The 15,045-nt window shown below is 47.2% G+C and overlaps 1 non-coding gene across 1 annotated transcript; it reads right to left on the bottom strand.

Annotated features, from left to right (window-relative positions):
- Positions 1 to 13,869: 13,869 nt before the first annotated feature.
- TRNAL-UAA (transfer RNA leucine (anticodon UAA)) lies at positions 13,870 to 13,953 on the bottom strand. The gene has a single exon. It is a non-coding gene; the product is annotated as a tRNA-Leu (tRNA).
- Positions 13,954 to 15,045: the final 1,092 nt, after the last annotated feature.

Here is a 15,045-nt window from a genome sequence, read left to right as displayed (position 1 = left end):
AATGGAGAAATCGACCTAGAAAATTGGCAAGCAAATATCTGGACAGCAGTTGGGGGAAATCAGCAATTATCGGTTACGAAAAAGGTTAAAGAAACCGAGAGAGATCTGTGGAAAACAGGAATGCTGACGAAATCTTCACAGGGAATATACAGGATCTTTAAGCAGGAAATTGCCAAAGAAAATATTTATGATAATTGTAGGGGAAGCTCTTTGTTGAACACGTGATACTTTTATGTAAAGGGCTTAACCCTACAGTGGAAAGCTGCGGGGCCGATTTATCCAAGACGCTGGGATTTAAGGACAGTGAAGGGAAAGTAGATTTTAAGCGGGTAGAAGTAACCAAGGGAAGGTTATCAGTTTGGTGGCTAAAATCAAGACAACAGTAAAATTTCATGTCATAAAATTTCATAAGGTGGCACCGCCCGATTTAAGGGGTTCAGCCTTATTCATCCATCCATCGAAACTAGCAGACAACACTCAGGCAGCACAGAATTTTATTGTGACTGCCGCTGCAGCAAAAAGTATGCCTTCTGGTGGGCTGTTTCTTATATTATTTTTGTGTGGTGTATTTCCTGGTACCGTTTGAAAGTGGCGCGTCGACGACTGCAGTTCCTGGAGGGAGTAGCGAGTGAAACTGTGTTGCTTTTGCGTTCCGTTTTTCATGTCCAGTCAGCGAAACAAGAAGACTGGCGTTTCGTTCCATGAAATTCCTGCCGACTTATAACTCCGGGAAAGACGGCTCACGGTAATTTGAAGGACAAACCGGCAGCCAAGCACAATATCGTTATTCTGCAGTTTGTGGCATGCATTTTCAGCCAAGGAAATGCTGCTGTAGACAGTCTGCCCACCAGAAAGGGATGAACTCTTTTACCCGACGCCAGCGCTCCGAAGAGTGCTCATGGCCTCAAGAAGTTCGTCAATATCATGCTCAAAGACCGAACGCATCATCAAAGGCCACTGGGCACATGCTTGCCTACAACTAGTGCGAATAAAATCGCGGGTTTGCCTGTCCTGACCTGTGAGAACAATTAAAGTGGCCAGAGAGTAGCACTACTGCATATTATATGCAAGAAGTTCATCAAACCGTTGCTAACAAACCATGCACTTGACATAGCAGACAAGAGCGCAGTTGCGAAGATGCAAGAAGCCTCTTTCCCGTAAATTCTTGAAACTGCACTAAGGAACGATTTCCGCCGCCTTCGTCGCACCGACGCATGCCATTTTTCCTTGTAATTGCGCACGTGTCAGAGTGTTTTCAAGCGAAGTTTTTTTATGTTCACAGGTGGCTCGCCATATCTGATACTCCCCTTGTTCCAGTTGTCGTTTCATCAATGCACGTGCTTGTCATTTGGATAAATCTGGTCAGTCAGGCCTGCTGTGCTACTCCCAAAGTCACTGTGCGCGTGTGCATCACACAGGGACCTAGTGAGCTGTGTTTCTTGCGGAAATAATAGAGAAGAGGGCCATGGGTTTATTTGAAATTTGTCAGCGTTGTTCAAGGAGGTACCGTTCGGCGAAAGCTCGTCGGAAAAATGGCCAGAAACAGCGCAGGCTGCGGGAGCCCTCCAAGATATGCTTCACCCGATAGATACATCTCTCGCAATGCTCCGCAGCAAGATTGGAACAGACGTGCGCTTCGCAAAGTTCTAAGAACGTTAGATACGAAGGATGTGCCCTTTTGCGGGCCAACGACTCCATAGTCAGGTTACTGCGACGCCTCCGGCTTCCATTCATTCGGTGCCATGCAGTCCTGCTTTCCCTCAGGTAACCTGGCTACAGTTAAAACCTCAAGTAATTCCGGACCTCCTGTCCTTATTCTATCTCATGGGTTATTTTCCTTTTTTGCTTGTCCGAAGTAATTAATTTCTTGCCATTGGCAACATTACAATACAGCCATGCATCATGGAGTGTATATACTTATTTTGCGGCATTTCTAGCTACTTCAAACACTCGTTGCAATATGGGTGTTTCGAACACGTTCCTTTTGCTGTAAACCGTTCTAAAGTTACTGATTATGCACCACACAAAAGGTCCTAACGGCATGATAGAAAGGCGCGCACAGCACGCTTTCAGATTTCGAAATTGAAACTGATGATGCTCTTTCAGTATTATCTGGAAGTCAGCTCATAATTCTTAAGAAATTGCTGCACTCTGAGACATTTAGAAACATGTTTTTTGTCATTACAAAATAAAAGCTGCTGCTCAAAGCCCGAGAAACGGATGAAACAGCATGATCTGGCGCCGCGCATCACAGGCTCCCAGCCATTGAAACCGAACTTGGATGGATGGATGGATGGATGGATGGATGGATGGATGGATGGATGGATGGATGGATGGATGGATGGATGGATGGATGGATGGATGGATGGATGGATGGATGGATGGATGGATGGATGGATGGATGGATGGATGGATGGATGGATGGATGGATGGATGGATGGATGGATGGATGGATGGATGGATGGATGGATGGATGGATGGATGGATGGATGGATGGATGGATGGATGGATGGATGGATGGATGGATGGATGGATGGATGGATGGATGGATGGATGGATGGATGGATGGATGGATGGATGGATGGATGGATGGATGGATGGATGGATGGATGGATGGATGGATGGATGGATGGATGGATGGATGGATGGATGGATGGATGGATGGATGGATGGATGGATGGATGGATGGATGGATGGATGGATGGATGGATGGATGGATGGATGGATGGATGGATGGATGGATGGATGGATGGATGGATGGATGGATGGATGGATGGATGGATGGATGGATGGATGGATGGATGGATGGATGGATGGATGGATGGATGGATGGATGGATGGATGGATGGATGGATGGATGGATGGATGGATGGATACGGCTGAACCCTTTACATCGGGCGGTGGCTCAAGCCACCTAGCCATGTCTTGTGAAATTTTACTCCTGTCTTGCTTTTAGCCACCAATCAGATAACCTTCGCTTGGTTACTTCTAACCTCTTAAAATCCACTTTCCCTTCACTATCCCTAAACCCCAATGCCTTGGGTAAGTCAGCCCCGCTGCCTTCCACTGTAGGGTGAAGCCCTTTACAGAAAAGTATCAAGTGTTCAGCCGTTTCCTCCTCCTCTCCGCACGCAATGCACAAAGTGTCTGTCTCCTGGTACCTGACTCTATACTTCTTAGTCCGCAAAACTCCAGTCCTGGCCTCAAACAACAAAGAACTTCCCCTACAATTATCATAGATATTTTCTTTGACAGTTTCCTGTTTAAAGGTCCGGTATGTTTCTAGTGCCGATTTCGTCAGCATCCCTGTTTTCCACAAAGCTCTCTCTGTTCCTTTAACCTTTTTCTTAACCGATAATTGCTGATTTGCCCCCTTACTGCTGTCCAGATATTTGCTTGTCAATTTTCTAGTTCGCTTTCTCCATTTCGTGTCAACATTCTTTATATACAGGTATCTGAAAACTTTCCTAGCCCACCGCTTTTCCTCCATCCTTCTCAATCGTTCCTCAAATGCTATCTTACTGCTAGCCTCTCTGCTCTCGAAAGACGCCCATCCCATATCACCCTGTACCCCCTGATTTGGTGTATTGCCATGTGCTCCCAAAGCTAACCTCCCTACTCCCCGTTGCCTAATTTCCAGCCTTGCTTGAACATCTGGCCTCATACACAGGACCGCATTCCCGAAGGTCAGGCTAGGGACCATCACCCCTTTCCAGATCCCTCTTACCACCTCATACCTATTGTAATTCCACAGTGCCCTATTTTTCATGACAGCTGCATTCCTACTAGCTTTATTCATTACATATTTTTCATGCTCTGTCAGATACTCAACACTGTTATTTATCCACACCCCAAGATACTTGTACTCATTCACTACCTTTAGCACGAACTCCTGTATTCTATGCTCGCCGCCCTCTTCATTAAATGTCATGACTGCAGATTTTTCCTTACTATACTTGAAGCCTAATCTATCTCCCTCTGTACTGCATATGTCTAACAACTTCTGCAGGTCTTCCTTGTTGTCAGCCATTATCACTATATCGTCCGCATATATTAGTCGCGGTAATGTCTGTTTAATCAATTCCCCTTGCTTGAAAAAAGATAGGTTGAAACCTAGTCCGCTCCCCTCTAGCTTGGCCTCCAAACCTTGCAGGTACAACATGAACAACAAAGGGGACAGAGGACATCCTTGTCTAAGCCCCCGCTGTATCTCTACAGGCCCTGATACATTTTTTTCCCATTTTATGAGCACTCTACTCTGTACCTCTATATATATCTTTTAAAAGATTAATTGCTCATCTTCTAGCGCCGCCTAGCGGCCAGTCTGCGCAATGTCGAGGCGACCTAGGGACCCATTGAAATCGAGCAGACGCTACCTAGAGACGCTTCAGGCATGTTGTTCAGGAGGCATTGCCCCAACTAGCTTCGGTGCTTCGGTGCTTCGGCTTCAGCGGTCGCGCGGCCGTGCGACAGTCGTTCTAGCATGTGTTCTAGGATTGGTTGGTGCGGCTTCTTCGGCGACCCGTCCGATATCTTAGTATACACTGTACTCGAAAGCCGAGAATCACGGAAGGTATATATCACTACCATGACAATGTCATCTCTTGAGCTGTGCGCTGATTCTGGATTCGAAGCGTAGAATCTTTGGCGGGTGTGCTGGTCAAGTTGGAAGCGTTGGTAGTGAACAACAATTCGTGACTTCCCGGCGGAAGGCATGGTCGGGTATGGCTTCGTCCAACCACATCGTGGATGACATTGAGAACTCTTTTGAGGTATGACCTTTGTAATTTCACTGTTTTTCGACCGTTTGACTCCTTCCTCGCGATATAGTCGCTCTAGCAGACATGGTGGCTTTCCGTGGCTAATTCAAAATGTTCATGCACGCATGGGTCGCACTTCTTGTTGCTTGCAAACGACGGTTTGTGACAAACGTCCCCTTAAATACAGCTCGCCTCTATGAGCGGGGTTGTTAGCAGATCACGAAGTGTTTATTTCACTACCCAAGCCAATCAGCGCTCGCAATCACCAATCACAGTGAGCAGGGGCGCTTTGAATAATAATAATAATAATAATAAAACTCAACCTCCGTCATACAGTAGAAATGAAGTTCTTTAACGGTTGCTTGGCACCGGCTCTGGTCGTGTGTGTTCTGTTACGATGTAAGACGTCTAAGGAGGGCACTGAACCGCCACTGCACCACAACTGAGCGCCACTGAGCGCAAGTGCTTGCAGCCTAGCGCTCCTTTATGAGCATATAAGCGGGCGCGCTGAAATCGATCTGTGCTCGCCTTTCCGGCTGTTGTCAGAGTCGCTCGGCGAGCGCTTGTCGACTTGAAAAGGACAAGTTGTCGGGCTAGTTGGTGGTGATCCATTCTTTTGTAGCAGCAGCGGTTGCTCACTGGTTATGGCTCTCGGCTGCTGACACGAAAGACGCGGGTTCGATCCCGGCCGAAGCGGTTGAATTTCGATGAAGGCGAAATTCTAGAGGCCCGTGTACTCTGCGATGTCAGTGTACGTTAAATGCCCCAGGTGGTCGAAATTTCCGGAACCCTTCACTGCGGCGTCCCTCATAGCCTGAGTCGCTTTGAGACGTTAAACCCCCATAAACCAGACCAAACCATTCTTTTGTTGACAGCGCTTAAAAAACACGGACAGAAGATATAAAAGATGACGTCACAGTGCACGCACACTGTGACATCGGCGCACGTGCGCTCAATCCGACGATGCTTCGCTTAAGTGTGGTTGTAGACGTGATTATTTGCCTAGATGACCATATTTCTTTGCAGCCTTCATATATGTGTGTGTCTTGCTTTGTTGCGCTCGTATGATTTAGTTGATGCATAAGCCAGAAGTTTGAACTGTGAAGCATTGCAGTTGTGAGTACAAAACTTTGCTTTTCCATTGGTTTATCCTTATGTGTCATTGGTTGTCGTGTCTTCGAAGACGAGTTGAAATTTTCATGCGTTGCTGTTATTAGTGGAGAAAATCACTAACAATCATAGAAGGAAGGCTAACGTGGGAGGAGGAAAGGTGTTCATGTTCAAGTCACTAACAAACCTTTCAATTTCAGGTATGTTTGGCTGCAGTCACCAATCCGGACTATTTTTGGGTTCGCGACTCGGAAGAGGTAAAAACAGGAAAGTCAGTTGCTGAGAAATATTTATTTTCATTATTAGTGGCAGTTCTGAGCAGCTTGAAACTTTAAGAGGTCTGCTGCAAAAAAATTGCAAAACGTTCACTTCCAACATTGCAACATCCACTCAAAGACCGAACTGAAATAATTGCATAGGTGCTTGTGGTCTGCAGACACTCCAGGGTAACTGGAAGGCGCGTTGCTGTTCATGAGTTCCTTGGTGCACTTGCAGCGTTGTAGCTCACTGCATCATGCCGCAATTTCATGATTTTGTGCACAAAGAAAAAAAATCATAAGGAATACATGCAACAGATGTTAACGGCTGGAGTTTTCTTTTGGTGTTTCCTGGCACTGGTATTCAATTGTTTTAGACTTTTTGCTACATTTAGCTGTGTTAACGGGCAGCAGTTGTTCTTAGTGGTTTGCTCGTAAAACAATAATGAAGGAAAAGATGGGTGCCCGCCATGGGAGCTGCTGTATATTTACTCAAGCACCTGCTCTGCAGCCTGTGTAAATGAAAGTGCAGCGCGGAAGACATGGAGGGCAGGCTGCAGTTACTAAATGCAAGTAAAGCAGCTGAATGGGCTAGTTGGTTTTGCATCTTGGTGAAAAAACAGCGCACAAGCAGACACAGACAGAAAGAAGGGACAAGCGCTTGTCCCTTCTTTCTGTCTGTGTCTGCTTGTGCGCTGTTTTTTCACCAAGACTAAATGCAAGTCTTGCAGCACTGACAGGTGTACATATATTTTTGTCGTTTCGCAGTAGATATTTTAGGTCAGTGTGCCCTGTAAGTTCAGTGTGAATGCAGGAGCAGGTGTGCAGGCGTAAGGCGGAAGGGAGGTGACCAGCCCCCGTAAGCAAGACATCTTCTATGAAAAAAACGGTACTGCCCACCCGCTCTTTACTTTTTTTAGTGTGTGAAGAATTTTTAAATATACATTACATAAATACAAATAGCTCCCTTACCCGCCCGCCATTCTATGCATAGGTTTCACATAAATGCACTCTTGTGTACATGTGCTTGTTATGTGTGAAGATCTACCATGCAAATTTATTCTTGGTTCATTCACTCTTAGGAGTGAAGCAGACAATACAACGTTTTCTGGATGTTGCAAAACAGATAGATAGTTTCTTCTTCCAAAAAAAGGCTGGTGCTGTCGGCACAGAAGTCGGAGCAAATTGTCGTTTAGGCGTCTTTCTTACTAAACCATAATTGGTCACAGTGTCTTGCAGGAATTTTTCTGTGCACTCGGCTGTTGTCAGCAATGCTTACAGCTTGGTAACGCTCCAACTATTTATTGCAGCAGGAGTCTGAACTGAGTATAACAATTATCTCGATATATAAGTTCGGATTACCCATAATGTTTTTTGGCAGGGGCATGCAGGTGCATGCAGCCGCTCAGCCCTTCTTACTCCCTACTCTGCCGCCGTCTCGGCGAGGTTGCGCATGCGCAGCAGACAATGTAGCAGGCGACGTGCGCCCACCATTGGCTGCGCTGTCGGCCAAAGACTCAAAGCAGTCCATGCGGAAGCTCGTGACGTCCAGCTTAGTTTTGGCGTGCATTTCGTATAGTGAGGGCTTCTCCTGAGCTTTCCTTCCTCCATGGTTTGGGGAATGAATGTGGTTGTAGGCTAAAACCTTCTCCCCCATCACATTTTACGGGTGCGAATAACAGTAATATTGCTCTCTCGCTGTCTATATAGCTGTGCATTGCACATCGTCTTCATCAACTGCCATCAGCGGCGCAAACAGACCACATCAGCTCAACCTCGGTCAGAGCTTAACCCGAGTCTAATATCGTCGCCAGATCGCCGACGACCCACAAAAGCAAAATCATGAGCCAATCAGGCTAAACACATTCTTTTGCACGTCTACTCGGTTTAACTACGTTGAAACCCACCATTTTTTTTACCGTTATTAAATTTTTTTCGGGGTTGGCTCTTTACAGCATCCGGTTTTTAGGCGGTTTTATATTTTTGCCCTGCCACGTGTACACTGCAGACCACGTGCAAAAGGCGAAACACTTTTGTAGAACACGTTCTGGGCGTGTTTCGGACTGAACACGCGATATCGAGCGATAACATTTGGGGAAAAATGGACTTGATGTACGCATCTGCGGTTAAACTCATATAAGATTCCATCCTCATTTTTTGCCTTCCTGGTCGCAGCGGCTTTGGGAGCTGCGGAACACACAGCTCGGTCGTTCTAGACATGTGTTGTGTCGTCTTACGAGAGCACCCTAACGAAGACGTATGCGCTCGTACGTGGTCTGCAATGCACCATCAACTGGCCCTTCAGTCTTCGCTTCTCACGTGAACACGTCTGAGTTCTCGCGACTGCTCTCCAATCCATGCCCCTCCACACCCCTCGTTCCCGCTTTTGCCTATATCTGTTCTTGCATGCGGAAATTGTGGGAATTTCCCCCATTACTTCCCCTTTGGTTTGCTTTCCCGCGGTGCACCCTCCCACGGCGGCGCCTCGAGGAGGGGATGAACGTATTTATCTCCCCCATTTAAAACCCACAAACTATGCTGGCCTAGTTGAAAATCTGAAATCGAGTGTCTCGGCACACAGGCGTGCTACCAGAATTCTACCAAATGATTATATATATATATATATATATATATATATATATATATATATATATATATATATATATATATATATATATATATATATATAGTGTAATAAGGGACTAAAAAATGATAATTCATTTTAGCTAATTAACTGATTGGTTGTGACAATTATCCTCTCAGTTTGCATCCGCCTGTTCACAAAAACTACGCGCAAAAATGACTTCCATGTACATTTTTCATCGTTTTACTGTTAAAAATCCTGAAAGCCTAATTTTGTACGCCTGTATATGGACACGGTTTGGCAGCAAATAAAAACAATTCTTAATGGCGCTCGCCCTGCATTCCCTTTCTTTACGTGTGTGCCCCTCTTCGCTTCATAATATCCTTCCCAAATATGTTGACGTGCAATTTTCGGTTCTCTAATGATGGGATATAGTCCGACTTATAGGTTACGAAAACCTCACTAAAGAACTAGCCTGCGAAAAATGACTGTTGAGAACAGAGAGAGCACCCAGCAAAAGACACCGCATTCCTGTTCGCTCCCTAAGCATCCAGCTTGTTTTTCTTCACGATTGTTGGACGCACTAATTTCGGCGCCATTCTTTCATAACATTTTCACAGGAGCATCGAAAGGCAGCGATGAGACACTGTATGCACTTTTCAGATCTTGCTTGCGGGTAATCGCTTCCCTCCTCAGTACCCCCTTTGGTTCAGGAGAACATTTTCAGAGGAGCGCTTCAATCAATCAATCAATCAATCAATCAATTTATTTAGCATTTCTTTCAATACAGAAATAAATGCAAGGATAAGAACAAAAAGCTGCTTCTCGAGCAGCTTGACAACGGTTCTTACCCCTTGTTTTCTCTTGACTACGGATAACAGCAGAAATAATACAAAGCTGCGATTAAAAATCTGTGCCTGCAGTAAAATTGCGTTGAATGACGACCTTCTCAAAACTTTTAAAGTTGCTATGCTTGCGCTGTAAATGTCACATCGTTATATACACATTCGTTCCTGTGGTAGAGCCCTGTTCAATAGTTTAGAGCCATGGGGTTCGTTAGATATCCCCGGCGTTCCAGATTGTTTTAAGATCTGGTCTCCACTCCTTAGAACGTTCGGACTTCTGGGAATGCTACAAGAGCCTCACTACATGGCTCAGCAGAACTCCCACTTGGGCTCCGTAACATTTGAGAAAGGCTGCACCTCACTGCAACACGCGGTGTAGAACCGAATGCTGCATGTTGAGATCGGTTGCCCGTTGTGTCCTCAGGTATAATAGAGAGAGACGGGCTAGTTGGTGACTATTAGTACAATGCATCTTGAAACCATGCAAAAAAAGACAAGGGACGAGGAAGAAGCTAACAGGACAGAGCGCGGAACATTTTCTGGTTTATTACAACAGTGCGTCATATTTATACACTCATTGTAATCACATTGTAAGATGACAAACGATCATCACGTAACCATTGTGCGCAGGCGTGTACGGGACATCATGCAATCTAGATATGAATACTTTTTATCAGACAGGTTTACCGAGGTTTTGCTGACACGCGAGCCGGATTCCTTCTTGTTATAGTAGGCCACGTACACTTCTCTGCTTAGTTTAGAAACTAACTTGTTCGCGATAGTGGTATCGCGGAACCGAGCTGTGCAACCACGGCAGTGGCGACAATGGTCGGCCACATGCCCTCCCCCCATTAATGCGCCTACTCCTGCGTGGTGTCCTGAAGTCTGACGTTTATATAATGTCTAGTTTGTCCGATGTACCTTTTGCCACAGGACAGGGGTATATGGTAAACGACCCCCTTTTGTACGGGACAAATCTTTCTGCGTGCTTGATACCGCATTCTTCCTTGTGCTTTCCCTGCACCTTGTTGCATAGGCCGGCCATTTTTCGGGTTGCCGTGAAGACCACCGGCACGTCGCCCTTCTGAGCCACTTCTTTCAAGCGATGCGAGAACTGGTGGTAGTATGGGATGGCAACGTGTCTTGAGTGCGCTTCTTCCCTGCGGCTGTGCTCAGGTACGCCCCTGGCTTCACTGGCAAGGGCCTCTAGAAAAGAGGTGATTAACTCTCCCGGGAAACCAGCACTGGTCAGATTTTTTAGCTGGAAACCCACTTTTTGTGTCATTTCATGGATGTAGGACTTGTCCAGAGCAGCACGTAGGCAGTTTTTTGCGCTACCCCTTTTAACAAGCTTGGAATGAGCTGATTGGTGGCTTAAAATAGCTTTTTTCGAGCGAGGCTGATACCTCCAGCACGCTTGGGTTCCGCGGACAACAATACAGATATCAAGCAATTGCAAAGAATGCTTGCCCTGGGACTTCATGGGTGAAGCTAAGACCAAAGGAGCACTCGGAGATTTCTAGAACACGGTGCACCGCAGCCATACCCCCCTCATGCGTAACCCCTTTCAGGAAAATAGCGTAATCATCCACCTATCTAAAAACCTTAGCCGAGTAGGCTGTGTCAAGGCGTTCAGCAATTCGCTTGTCACAGTAAGGCTTCCTGCATGCCCCTAACCATTGGCCGGAATCTATTGGGACTCGACTGCGGTCTGGGCGAGACCGATAACTTTGCGTTGCTCTTCTGCTTCGTGGTTGAGTAATTATGTCTCCCAGGATTCTACATTTTCTATTTGGGTCGTTGTAGGAAGGGCAGGCCCAGACCATCTGGAGTAGATCTACAATGCTATTGTAGTGCGTACATCTAGGATTAAACGCTTCCGGGTGCCATTCAGTGTAGACTTGAGGGGATAAGTGTACAGCTCGAGAGTGCATTGCAATTTAACACAGCGTGGGGCAGCTGCGGCGATAGCATAGTGGTCTGCATCAGTGGCCGGCTAAGCTATGATCGGGCCGTCGCGGGTTCGAAACACAGTCGCGCCATGATTTATTTCATTTTAGCACCCTCAAGGTCAGGGACGCTTCAAGATTTTTGGTTGGATTCGACCCCGTGAAGTAGGACTTCCGCAGCAAGAGCTAAAACGTGAGTGAGTAGGCAGAACAGAACACGTATCAGAAACGGCGAAAGATAACAACACGAAATTAGCAAAAGGTGAAAGAAAGAGTAGAGTTTGATGGGTTCCGCTTGAAAAGTGGCAAAAATGTCGATAGTGTTTTTTTTTTTTCAAAGTAAATGCCTCGGACGCGGTACTGATGCAATGTTTCCTGGTGCCCAAAATCTACTCTTTCGTTCTCTGTCACTCTTAATTAGCAGTTAATAACGTTGTCATTAATGTCGGGGGAGTGGAGAACCTGCGCTTCAACATTCGGCGAGTATGGGTGCATTATGAAATGCTGTTGCGGAACCCTGAAGCAAGGGATCAATTTTTCCACAAAACATAAATGGCAGGATGGAGATCATTTACTCAAACACCGTATATCACACATAAAACTGTTACGTTCGAAGCCACGCTGGCAGAGGAAAAAAAATGTTCTTGCGCATTTCGGCAAAAAAGAAGCAAACGCTTTCAGAAGCGGGGCTCGAACTCACGCCCTCTTGCGAGGACCAGAACTTAAATCTGGTGCCTTAGACCGCTCGGCCAATCTGACCACGGTGCAGCTGATTTTACGAACATACATTCACTCTGTAAAAGTCCGTGTGCATAAATCTAGCGTCTCTGCCAGAAGTAACCGAGGAGCCGCGACGGGAGTGGACTCTCAGCCGAGCGACGGCGCTGCGGTCCCAGGGGCTGGCAACTGCTCCCCGGCGGCGAGTGTAACCTGGGTGATGTGAGCCCGCACTCTTGCCCTCCTTCCTCGGATGAGAGGAAGCACATAGTATGTGTGGCGAGCAATCTCGAACTATTGGGTCCCAAAACGCTAGCGCAGAGGGACCTAAAGTTGCGAAATTGCTCGCCATACTAACTATGCGCTTATTATCATTCAAGGAAGGAGGGCGAGAGCGCGGTCTTACGACACCAAGTTTACACGCACAGCCAGGGAGCAGTGGCCAGCGCCCGGGACCACAGCGCCAGTCCCCAAGAAACCCCAAGAAACGACGGTATACCTGGACGCAGCCACATACGCCAGAGCAGCGGGGCAGAGCAACAGCAACGCGGTAGCAACGGTGATTAATTCGAGCCTACGCGAGATTACCAGCGCATCACTACAAGAGTGCACGATAGTCGAGGCTGAAGAAGCGTTCGTCGCTCTAGAGTCAGCAGAGGGCTATCGGTATAAACGGCCTTTAACAATACTTACAGACTCACAAACGGCGTGACGGAAATACCTACGCGGCAGAATAGGGCACGGAGCGCTCAACATACTCCGCCCCGCAGACCACATAACGCAACGACAGCCAAAGGAACAACCAATTAGGCATACGGTAGTATGGACGCCGGGACACACGGGAGTGGCAGGAAACCAAGAGGCGTTCAGGATAGCTCGAGGGTACACTTATTACCGAGCATCCAACGTATACGACCTCGAGGGGACCGAACCTGTACACCAAGACTATTCGGTGATACTAAATTACTACAAGGGCTGCAGAAAGCGGTACCCACCACCGCATAACTCCCTCAGCAGAGAGGTCTCTGTCGCGTGGAGGCAGCTGCAAACGGGCATGTCCTAAACGCACTCAGCAAAATATATCCCGCACAATACAATGACTAATGCCCCTGGTGCCATGAAACACCCACGCTGTATCTGATAACGTGGGCATGCCAGAAGATAGACGTGGCACCCGTTATATCAAACCCGAGTGCGGAGCAATGGGAGGGAGTGCTCTCCAGCGATGGCCGGGTCGACCAAGAAGTTCTGATTCGGCGAGCACAACTCGCAGCATCATCCAGCGGAGCCCTGGACTAAGGGCAACAGACTGTTCTGCAAAATATGGACGGAGCCATCTGAAGACCGCAGAAGACGAGCGAATCTAGCGCTCAGTACAGTTTTTCACTCACTCACACACTCGCACCTTTGGGGTGCTGTCGTACTGTGCGAGGGCTCCGGCTTACGTCAGCCGTAATTTTTTGTTTGCATTGAACTACAGGGGAAAGAAAAAAAGAAACAGGGCAGTGCTGTTTAATAGAAATGTGTGTTAATGCTTTTAACAATAGTTGTTATCCTTTTGATAGAATAACAACAACAAATGGGTGTTAGGGCTGCGTATGTACTATGTTCACTGTAGGTCCAAAATAAAACGTAAAAAATAAACGTTGTCAGAAGTGGGGTTCGAACCCACGCCCTCTTTCGAGGACCAGAGCTTAAATCTGGCGCCTTAGACCGCTCGGCCATTCTGACCACGGTGCGGCTACTTTTACGAGCAGATATTCACTCTGTGAAAGTGTGTGCGTATACATGTAGCGTCTCTGCCAAAAGTAACCAAACAGCCGCGATGGCAGCGACAGCGGTCTCTCAGCCGGGCGGAGGCGCTGCGGTCCCGGGCGCTGGCCACTGCTCTCCGGCTGCGAGTGTAAACTGGGCGACGTAAGCCTGCGCTCCCGCCCCCTTCCCCGGATGATAAGAAGCAGATAGTATGTTAATGAAAATTGTATTTTTTTTCAGGGAAAGGAAATGGCGCAGTATCTCTCTTACATATCGGCTGACACCTGAACCGCGCCGTAAGGAAAGGGATAAAGGAGGGACCTAAAGAAGAAAGTAAGAAAGAGGTGCCTTTTTGGAGGGCTGCGGAATAATTTCGTGGCGACGAATTTCGCACGTTGCGGTGCGGTCGTATTGCAGGAGGCGCGGCTTACGTCAGTCGTAATTTTGTAGCTGTATCCGACTACAGAAGAAAGAAAAAATTGATGTTGGTTTAGCTCTGGCTAACACTGGTCGAAAGCAAAAAATTAATGTGGATTAGCTCAGCTAACCCAGGATATACAAAGCGAGAAATGGCGGTGTTCACTGTGTTCGTTGCCGTTGGCGTTGACAATGTTCTAGACGGCGATGGACGTGAGCAAAGGAAGGGCGCACAACTGGCTCCCATGATATGCGGACGCCTCATTCGTGCTTTGATACATGTGGCGATGGCGAGAAAAGTGACCTGTATGCATTAGCGCTGACAGGGCTGTGGCTGACATGCGGCATTGCAGCGTTCACTTTGTGATCGATCTCCCGCGATCAAGCATTAACTGCATGCCACCTCCAAGGGTGGCAGGGAGGGTGCGCTGCCTATCAACTATGTGGAACGCAATCAAAGCAGCCTTTCGCAGTTGGACACCAACGCCACATACGCCAAAGCGACATTAAAGCTTCCACTGACCCACGGAGCCGGTTGTGCGCCTCTCCTTTCGTGAAAATGAACGGCCTTTGCAAAGTTGTCAACGCCAATGAGCTCTATGAACGCCGTGGGCTGTCTTGTTTTCTTTGGTTCTTGAGGAAAGGAAATGG

This window comes from Amblyomma americanum, chromosome 1, assembly GCF_052857255.1.
Source record: "Amblyomma americanum isolate KBUSLIRL-KWMA chromosome 1, ASM5285725v1, whole genome shotgun sequence".
NCBI classification, from domain to species: Eukaryota; Metazoa; Arthropoda; class Arachnida; order Ixodida; family Ixodidae; genus Amblyomma; species Amblyomma americanum.
The sequence above is the reverse complement of the archived record's forward strand: the minus strand, read 5'-3'. Positions and strand labels throughout refer to the sequence as shown.